This window comes from Diadema antillarum, unplaced genomic scaffold (genome assembly GCF_040938485.1).
Source record: "Diadema antillarum isolate AM-2024a unplaced genomic scaffold, OU_Dant_1.0 seq00000782_RagTag, whole genome shotgun sequence".
Classification (NCBI taxonomy): Eukaryota; Metazoa; Echinodermata; class Echinoidea; order Diadematoida; family Diadematidae; genus Diadema; species Diadema antillarum.
Window position 1 is genome coordinate 1276819 of NW_027271670.1, and position 11010 is coordinate 1287828.

Sequence of the window (11010 nt, forward strand, 5' to 3'; positions counted from 1 at the left end):
AACAAACATAGCAAAGTTTTTATCACGGAGATTCGCATGAACATCATGAACGTTCTGAACAAACAAGATATTGAGCAATGCATGCAGTTCTGTGGAGTTGAAAACGCATTCTATTCACCACAAACAACAAACTCATGTCGAGAACGAACTCCTCTGCAAAGTCCTAAATTGTTATTAGCAAATCTCGATTTCAAAGGCTTGTTTATCTTTCCATGATGAGGAATCAAAGAAAATACTTTTTCCATCTCTCGTAGATGGACGTACCAACCAACGTAAGTGTAAATCTCAGTAACGTACGGGTAGTCCATCTGATGAAACATCACGCCTTGTCGCTAGTATGTTCCATCAAGCAAATCAGTTAACTTGGCAATTTTAGCAACAACCTTTTCTAAATTTACACTTCTGGTCAAAAGAATCAAAGGAAATATAATGTTTTGTCATTTGTAAGCAGGCCAACGGCAACCTCTTAAGATTGAAAAAAAAAGCGATTTTCCACACACGTTGCTTTCATTAAAATCCCACAAATAAGTTGGATGATGACTTTGACATTACGTTCTATCATAAGCATGATATGTCGAGATGTCTTAACTGAAGATCGGTTTTTAGCCCAAGTCCGTATGAAAAAACAAAAACAAAACAAGGCTACATTGAGAAATGACTGATTTCAAAAATTTGACGCTCCCATATAATCGCGATACAACGAATAATAGTTATAAATCTTTCCTAATCACGAAGTAAATTAAATCTCAAGCGGGAGAACGTGAGATTTTGCAAAAATGGGCTTTCGGCGGGGATCTCCCGTCGAAAGCGGGAGAGTTGGAGTCTCTGCATTCTTATGTGTATGATATGACTGAGCCAACGGAGTATGTGTGTGTGTGTGCGTGTGTGCGTGAACGTGTGTGTGTGTGTGTATGTGTGTTGTAATTGTGAGTGCGCGCATGCGTTCGTCTGCCTTCACCTGTACGTATTCAGTGATGTACATGTGGTATGTGTCATATAACAGGGGGCGACGCGAAGTGTTAACCTTCGTAGAACGTGCGAGTGTTGTGTGTGGGTGTGCAAAGGTTACGTAAAATATGCACTCCCTTGGAAAGGACGGGTGTTGCGACACGGATTGTCGCCCCTACACGGATTGTCGCCTCCTGCTCGGGGCGACAATCCGTGACGGGCGTTGGCGGCACGGATTGTCGCCCCCTACACGGATTGTCGCCTGGCGACAATCCGTGTAGGGGGCTGGCAGCACGGATTGTCGCCCGCCCTCGAAGCACATTTTGCTGGGTAATATCGTTCTGGACATAATCATTGAAATACTAACACATCACTTACATGGCTACATCCATGCAAACATGCCATGTAAAAAGTCATGGTGAGGTTTCAAGGAAGTGTGTATGTGCGCGTGCACATGATAATTTAGTGTCCGTTTGTGCGTGTGCGTGTGTGTGTGTGTGTGTGTGTGTGCGTGTGTGTATGTGTGTGTGTATGTATGTATTTGGGTCGGTGAATGTGGGTGTGGGATGATTTAGGTTTTGTTTAATCAGGGGTTGGTGGGTTGGGGATTGGATTTGAAGAAGGATAGTTATAAATGGTATGACGGATGTTGGTAGGATTTGATATTTAGGATAGATGTAGACCCTAGATTTGTTTCGGTTTGGGAGGGGAGGGGGTGGTCGGGTTTTTTATGACTGATTTCATTCTAGATTTGTGTAATATATTTGTGTTTTTTTAATGTATATGCCCTTGTAAGTAAGAAGGTGTTACATGATCCAAACCAATATATTCAAGGAATATAGGTTTGGTAGGGCCCTATACATGTCAAAACTTTCTCGTGAAGAAATCATTAGTAGGGTTGGTCTATAATCGAGTTATCTATGTTGAAGTGAGATTATTTGTGGTATAAATTGACAAATGGATTTGCTTTTGTTTCGAATTGCCATTTGTAACTTTTTTTGTTCATGTTGCACCCAGAATGGGTCGATTTATGAATGATTTGAATGAAATCAATAAATATCAAGGAAAAAAGTGTTGAGTTGGTTTATTTGCATTATGAGGTTTGTTTGAGTGTTTGTTGGTGTTTGTTTATATTACGTATGTATTAGCGGTGTGCAATGGCAGTTCGTTTGTGCTAAAATCAAGTAACGATTGACAAATTTTTTACGGCGTGTGGAAATTATTCGCTCATGCATAAAGCATGCCAAACCTATTCTGGGACAAAGAATAGTGGTATGAATGTTCTAGTTTATAAGACTGATGGAAGAAAATTACTGCAGGGAAAATGAACAAACACAAATAACATTTGGGGAGGGTACCTCCCTCGTATGTATTTTCTCTCGGTCTCTCTCTCGCCTAGCCCGCCTCACCGCTGATATTTGGTTGACACACCCATACTATTTTTAGATCAACGCTGGTGTGAATTCTTTAAACACGTGCTCATACACTCTGAAGGCGTTTGTATTGCCACAGTAGCGCCACTATATGTATTCCACATACACACGTAAGCATACAGGCACACGTATACACACAGACAAACAAACCACTACCACCATGCAACCACCGCACATGCACAGTTTCTATATTATACTCCAAACACACACACAAACACACACACACACACACAACAAATCATATACATCACATATCATGCAGCTCACAATACGCACACACACACACACACACACACACACACACATACGCATAACTTACCAGTCATACCCATCCCACCAAAGCTTAACACCGGAGGAACCACCCCGAGCCCGGGGCGACAATCAGTGACGGGGCGACAATCCGTGTCGCAACAAATTTTTTGCCAACACGGATTGTCGCCTTCGAGGTCAAAAGCTGGGAACTGCACAAGCGTCACGGATTGTCGCCAGGCGACAATCCGTGACGGGGGCGACAATCCGTGCCGCCAGCGCCCGTCAGGGATTGTCGCCCCGAGCAGGAGGCGACAATCCGTGTAGGGGCGACAATCCGTGTCGCAACAGACGGGCTTTATGTTTTCTAAACTCTTGTTTTGTTGATGATCCGTAATTATGATTAAATTGTGATGAAATGTAAATGTGTAATGATGTATGTTGTATTTACTGTATTGTGATTATAAATTATGTTTGTACGATTGTGTATATATTGAAAATTGTATTATGTGTATACATGTACATGAATATACCTATGTATGTATGAAGACATTCCTACGTGTACACCTGCCAACAAGAAGAATTTCCTAAATGGACAATAAATAAATCTGAATCTGAATCTGAATCTGAATAAAGATTCAGGTCACCAATTTGTTATTCATAATACAAAGTCTGCAATGCAAAATTTGCTTACAACAAACACGGTCACAGCTGAATATGACAAAGAAATGATTTTTTACATCACGGACGTTTACTGAAATTGTCGTGGACGTTCGTTCGACCAACGGGGTCGCGCATTCCAGGACGGATAGATCGATGGAGATTATACGCGTAGCCCTCTTAACTCTTTCAAAATTGTGAAAAGGTATTTTCAATGCAAATTATTAGAAACTCGACAGCCTTTCAACATATATATTGCTTAGAGAGGGAGTAGGAGATGGATTTTCTGAGAAAATATTCACTATTTGTTTGGTTTTAGGTGAATCGTATGGTCCAAAAACTACAGACGAGCCCCAGTCCGCTCCAAACATGGCACGCAGCTCCTCGGCTAGAGACCCAAAGGTTAGATGTATCTGCGCCATCAAAGCAAAATGTGCCATGATTCTCTAATCAACGTGCATTTTTTCGGAGGTTCGTCGAAAAAGTAATTTGGGTTCGCATTTGACAAGGGATGAACAGAAACTCAGAACATTCATATCACCATGTGGCTACACCTTAGTTGATTACAACTGGGAACAATATCGCCAATAACGTTGAATGGCCTACGATCTTTATTAGTAGTAGTCGCACTTCTGTGAAATAAACTGAGTATAATCTTGCATATAGCTGGAAGACCTACAATTTTTGCAGGATAATTATGTACGTCAGGTGGAACACCATATTTTTGGTATACATTACAGTTGGGACATCCAAGATATGTCAGATCTAGAACACGGTCAGATAATAGATACCACGTACCTTTAAGAAGTCACATCATTGGGGAAAAATTATTTTGAAAATAGAATTGTTACCGTATTTTTACGCTTTAAGATCTTGTCGAATACAAAACATTGGTCGAAAGTATACCAACCCATACATTTCCTGTAAGGAAATTTTCCAGGCTTTGAGATGGCATGAAAGAAACTGGTTTCTTAGATCATCCTAGTATGTTCTAAGGGAAACAGTGCCATAAGGTGTGAAAATTGGCAATTGTACATCATTCAAAATTCTCACCCATATATATATACACGTATATATATGTACAAAAACACGAGGTGGCTTTTGAAACCACTTTATCCAAAATGCGATATTGCTTACAGTCATGAAAATCATTCATCTCCAATCTAACAATGGGAAAGCTAAAAGTGACACGCTACGACGTGTGCCACATTTGATACTGTGTTATATAAAAGCAGTCGGCTGAACAAAAGGGGGAAGCTTTCAGCGGTATCGAATGAAGTTATGATAGGAAATAATAGTCTGTGAAGTAAGCTTCACATGTTTCACTAGCAATGAAAAATTGTTCCCAACCACATAATGAAAAATAGCCAACACCATGACACATCTCATATTCCGTTAGCTGGAATGGTTGGTATGTGTGCCAAAATGTCAGAAATAAAAGAAAGAGAAAACATCAAAAGAATGGGGAAAAAAAAGAAAAGAAAAAAAAAAACAATCAAGTTTCCAAAATCGTTCTTTGAGCTCTTAAAAAAAAGCAACAGAATGATGCAAGAATATTTTAATTTTTTTGAATTTCTAAAAAGAAGAAAAAGAAAAAAAAAACGATTTACAGGTTGAAAAATTCTTGTTGAAAACACCACATGCAGCATCGCTCCTTCAATGCATATGGTATAGTTGCCACTAACATCAGAAGATGTGTGTTATCCCGAAGGTCAGTCAATCTGAAAATGTCAAGAAGTAATGAGAGTGTGAAGAGGTTAGATTTATAGAAAACATGTGTCTATGCGTGTATGGTAGGGCGTATGTTGACTAATTTTTTAATATGCATAATTTCCCACCTTTTTAGATACAATATTGTTTGTCACGAAATGAAGTTAATTTAATTTTCTGAATTGCGGACTAAAAAAAAAAAACACCTTCCGAATTGCGAATCGCAACCACCTACAACATCGACATCATTCGAATCCTGATTTTTCAAAACAACTGCAGCTTGTTTTGACCCTCCAAGTACGATTCTCAAGACGAAGCCTGTACCATACTGGGAATGTGGTTTATCCTTTAAAGCAAAACGGCGCGGATTTACACTAGTAAACAATGAAAAATACATACGCACCTTTGTTTCAAAATCGAGTTCATGATGTTCATTATGTTTCCTTCTAAAATTTCGATGATCCTTCCTGTTCATTATAACATTCGGAATAGTCCAGACCCATCTATTGTAATAGTGAGTATCGTTTCCTTTTCTTTAAAGTTGAAGTGGTCACTTGATCAGGGTTTTCATTTGTGAGAAAAGATCGCTCTAGAGCTTTCATACTTTCACGTCAGTCGGGTAGGATCAATGAGATACTTTTCTTCAACCCTTTACCGACAATATAGGTGAATGTTAAATTACTAGTGCATTTATCCTCCTATAGTAGTATTATGAGTAGTAGTATGATTTTTGCCAACAATACAGGTAATGTAATATGAAATGTTGTCATTCGTTACGAAATGACCATTCGTTGTGAAAGATCATTTCGTAACGAAAAAGGTATGAGAAACGACTGAAACTAGAAATGTCCATTGCCGCGCAGTGCGATTGTATCAGCAGCAGCAGCAGTTATGGAATGATCATTAATAACGAAATGTTGTCATTTCATAACGAAACGACAACTTTCCTTACGAAATTACAACATTTTCGTCGATGAAATGACTGATTTCGTGACAAAATAGGCCATGCGACACTTGCCGCCCCATACCATACATTGTCAACACTATCAAAAAACCGTTATCATCTTAAAGCTGCATTGCTTTAAGACACTGCAATCCAACTCCGGTAACAACAATAACAAAACAAAATGAATGAAACACGGTCTCCTTTTGTCCTGACATCCATCCGCTTTTTTTTTTCGTGATTCCTTAATGGGTTATGGTCTACGTCTGGGGATTGTCAGGCGATCCCAAAGAGCTATCTTTCATTTAATGTACATAGTTCCTGTTCTCATTGATATGCATCCGTATCACATTCTTGAGAAATAGTTCAGCTTGCTTTTGGCTTAGAAACGCACATTCCTAATCTAGATTTATATTCTGACAAAACCTCTATAATACTGCTAATGTGGTTTATCCGTTAGAGCAAAACTGAATTTGCGCTTTAAATCACTGAACAATGATCACTTTTCTTTTTCTTTTTCGTGTCTAAGCTCGTGACATTCGGTCGACTTCTCCCGACAATATCAATAAGATAACTATATCCTTCTTCAGACCATCTTCTTTGGGTAACAGGTTTCATTTTTTTTTTTGCACCTTATGTACAGCATTTTTGCAGCTCCGATTTCCTTTGTTTCATGGTAATTGTAGTCTCATAATATCTATATCCGAGAGTGAAATCGTAGAAGGACTATTATTTCATGCGATGATTTTGCAGCGATCTCTTCCGGCTTGTCCTGAACAAGCACAAAAAGAAAAAAGAGAGAAAAAACTGCCTTGCTTCGACAAAAGAAATTAACTAATTAATTACTGAAATGTTATGTCATTAAACTACACTTTTCCACAGTGTTTCCAATATATAGATAGGTTAGGCGAGTACCATTTGAATTGAGTTATACATCATTTTAAAGCTTAAAGTCTGCTCTTTCAGAGTCTGAACTAAACTAAAAATTAATGTCTTAATTTCGTTGGTTTTGTGATGCAGAGACAAACAAACAAACACACACACACACACACACACACACACACATATATATATATATATATATATATAGAGAGAGAGAGAGAGAGAGAGAGAGCGTATCAAAAAAGGGTAATCCAACTTTGGAGGGCTACTATTTCATAAGATTACATTATATTAATCTTTATATTATTTGCAGATGTTTCTAATCTTTTCTTTTCTAATTCAAATCCCAATACATTAGTTGATATTATGGATATAGAATTGAAAAAGATAATGCAATGGTTAAGAGCATTTTAGATAATCGCTTAATTAGCAGAAAACAAATATGTTGTTGATTACTAATACGCTTTATAAATTGCTACATAATATACTTTTTGCAAATGAAGTGATTAAACAGGTTTATTCAGTTAAATTCTGTTTTGTCACCCAATAGTAACTCGAAAGAAGAGGTCAAAGACAATGTCACATTGTGTAGACTCAATATCAAAAACTGTCGATTTTTGCTGACCCAGCTGTGTGAACAAATGCATGACACAAACTCCAGCGCACACAATTTTTGAGAATAACCCAGTCACTGACCAAGATAGCAGTGAACAAACATCATCACGCTGAGAAAGTAATGATAATAGTAATAATGATTATTCTAGCACTGGCGTCTATTGAACTATTGAGTGTTGTTTATCCAGTCATACACACATCTTGTTCATACTTTTTCTGAAGCATTAAACATCTTTATTTAAATCTTATATTCTGTGCCTTCACGTTCTCACAGAAATCAATATTTTTCATTGTGTGATGCCACGAAGGACTTTGAAGTTTAGATTTTTCGAAGAAGAAATATTGTTGAATAGCACGGTTTGATTATCAAACTGGAGGGCTGACTTTAAAATGTCAGTGATTTTCGTGCTGTTTTTAATTTGTAATTACTTCGGTTGGGCTATATGATATTGCGATTTAAAGTGAGAAATCAAGCAGACGGGTGCCTCCTATTATTATTATTATTATTATTATTATTATTATTATTATTATTATTATTATAACAGTATAATTGTTATTATTATTATTTACGCAATTCTAATTGTAATTCTTTTTTGAATGTTAGTATTTGTATGTTCACTCTTTAGGTTTCCCGCATCTCCTCCGAGGACTCGCATGTCGAGTTGTTAACTTTTCACCATTATTCATATCATATTATTACACTATTGTCAACATTGTTAAATCAACTGTTCTTACATCTGGAGAATGTGGTTGTCTGTATATCACTATTAATGTATTGAGAAGATTCTGTTAGTGCCCCAGGTATTTTTGCCTTTCATTTTTGTTTCTCTTTATTTTGGTCCTACGTTTCATCCGTGCTCCTCATCTTTACACTCTGTTCAGAATTTGGGACCTATGCTTAACAAGCTCGCTTTTAAGTAGGTTCCATCATATTTCTTTAGCGTTATACATAGAACCAAACGTACGATGATTGACCGCTATATGTTTTACATGCTTATATTAATTTACTGTACATCCAAGCCGAATATTATGATTCACTATGTTTTTATTAAATTTGATGTACATTCCTTCATTGAGAAGTATGAAAATAAATTGAATTGAATTGAATTGAATTTGTCACTATTATTGTTATTATTATTATCATTATTATTATCATTATTATTATTATTATCGTTATTATTATTATTGGTAATACTACTACTACTTACTATTACTGCGAATGATAACAGTAACGTTATCATTATTGTCATTAATATTTTTATCATCATCATCACCATTATTACCATCATCATCATCAGTGGCTATGATTAAAGCTCATTCATAGCAAGCAATGATTTATTCTATGGGGCGGATATAACATAAGCTATATGTCAGTAAAATTAAGATATCAAGGAACAAAGTAGGAACAAAGGTGGTATGAACTGAATAATTTGAATCCAATTTACTGATCTTGACTGTCTCTTGTGAACATGGGCTACAGTTATCATGGAATAACACAACAAGGATCTACTTAGGAGTCATGTACACCACTTTTTGCGTTTATAGAAGCTGAATTTGTGATACTGAAATCTGCACTCTGGTAGCTCGAGGCTTGCTCAGTCCCGAACACTTTCTTCTGTGTACTTCTTGACTGTGAAAGTTGCTTTGCCTGCGTGAAATACATGGTAAGCCTGCACACGATTACTGGAAAATAGCCAGAGTAGCCCTTTGTCAGCAGTTTGTTGCTTAACAGTTAATTCCCATTCACTCTAAGTTGCTAAACTACAAACAATATTATATTTTTTTTTTCTGGACTGCTGAGAGAGACTACTGAACATGACGGCCAGGAATAAAAAGCTGATCAAGGAACTACTCGAGGATGCCGAGTTCCTGAATGCTGTTGCTGGCTTGGTGTCAAATGCTGATTTTACATAAATTGCAGAAAAAAGGGCATTACGTATATTATGTACTATAGTCATTAACTTGCTCACTCGGCACCTCGTTTCCGTAAATGTAATACTTTGAATATTTTTGAATTGCATATCTATAATACCACTGTTCGTGGATTTTATTATTTCAAACATATATGGCTCATGATATTTCATCTATGTTTTGCGTTAATGATAAAACTCACAAATACAACACACGAAATTACAATAGATTCCACATGTGGGTAGTAAAAACAAATCTGGTTCAAAATTCCGTACGTCACCAATTTCCATTAATCTGGTATTCGATTCGTAGAGATGTGTGTTCACGTAATAGCCTGTCTTCATTTAAGAGGTATTTGAAAACATGCCTTTTAGCAAATCACATATAGGCCTAGTCAATCATCATATCATTTGTCTTTAATAGGTTTTGTTTGTTTTATTTCGTTGTGTTGAGTTTGTGTGTTTTCTGTCCATGTCTACATTTTGTACTTAAATCAATTATTTTGTACATACTCGTATAGAAGGGAACTTACTTAACAAGGCCTTTCTGGCCTTATTCAATTTTTTTTTTCAATTTCACAGATATATGTAAATGATTGATTATCTTTTGTACCGTATTGTAAAATTCAGTGCTGTTGTATTATTTTATCAGAAAATGAGATAAATAAACAAATTGAATAGAATTGAATATTCCGCAATACCACATACAGTCATGTAGAACGAGTTTCCGTGTACAAAGCAAAAACGATTTCCATCGATTTTAAAATCAGTGGTTGCGTCCGCTTAAGTTCACACACAACTACTAGTATTGCAAAGATTTCTGGCCTCGCATGAAAAATGAGAATGTGTGTTTATGTTCCATATTATTACATGACTGGTGAGAAATCAACGTATTTTTTTACAATTTCTCAAGTCGTAGTAAATATGATTTCGTTATGGCAATTATGTTAATGTACTATTATTATGTCAAATATTCTATCATCATGACGTGTTCAATGTCAGAAGAGGCACTGCAACACAATATTAATGTAGGCCCCTTATGTTAACAATATTACATAATTGTGATGTAATAAAACTAAATGGCTTTGAAAGAAAGAAGGCGTGGTGATGGTTATACGAGAAGATGAAGAAATTCACCGACTCTGATTATTTTGTTGCTATACATTTGTTTTTTTTTTCATCATGATATCTTATTGCAACTTTCTACTGACACTTAGATAAATACAGTTTTGATGAGCATAATTTGAAGCACTTGAAGTGCCTATTCATCAAACAAAACTCGTTCAAAGATGATTGACAGTGAAACGTTAACCAAGGACTATTAATTTCATAACCTTTCCTAAGCCGCTAAGTTTGCGCTTGTAGTTCAACTGCCTGTCTGAATGACATCTGATACTGCGCTAAGATATAAGCACACTTTCGTTGCCATCTAGAACAATTGACAAGGGTCCTTTTTGTTTAATGCAATGTCACCCTCATAAAGTTGACTTTGATCAATAAAGTCACAATGAAAAAAAAAATAGTAACAGTTTCATAACGATTTGTAATAGAGGTTAATAGCTAACATATTGTTGAGCACTGAGATTGTAGTACTTCCGGCGAAGCGTGTTGTCTATGTAATATTTTGCATTTTCGTCGTTACCCAACTGAAATCCTATTA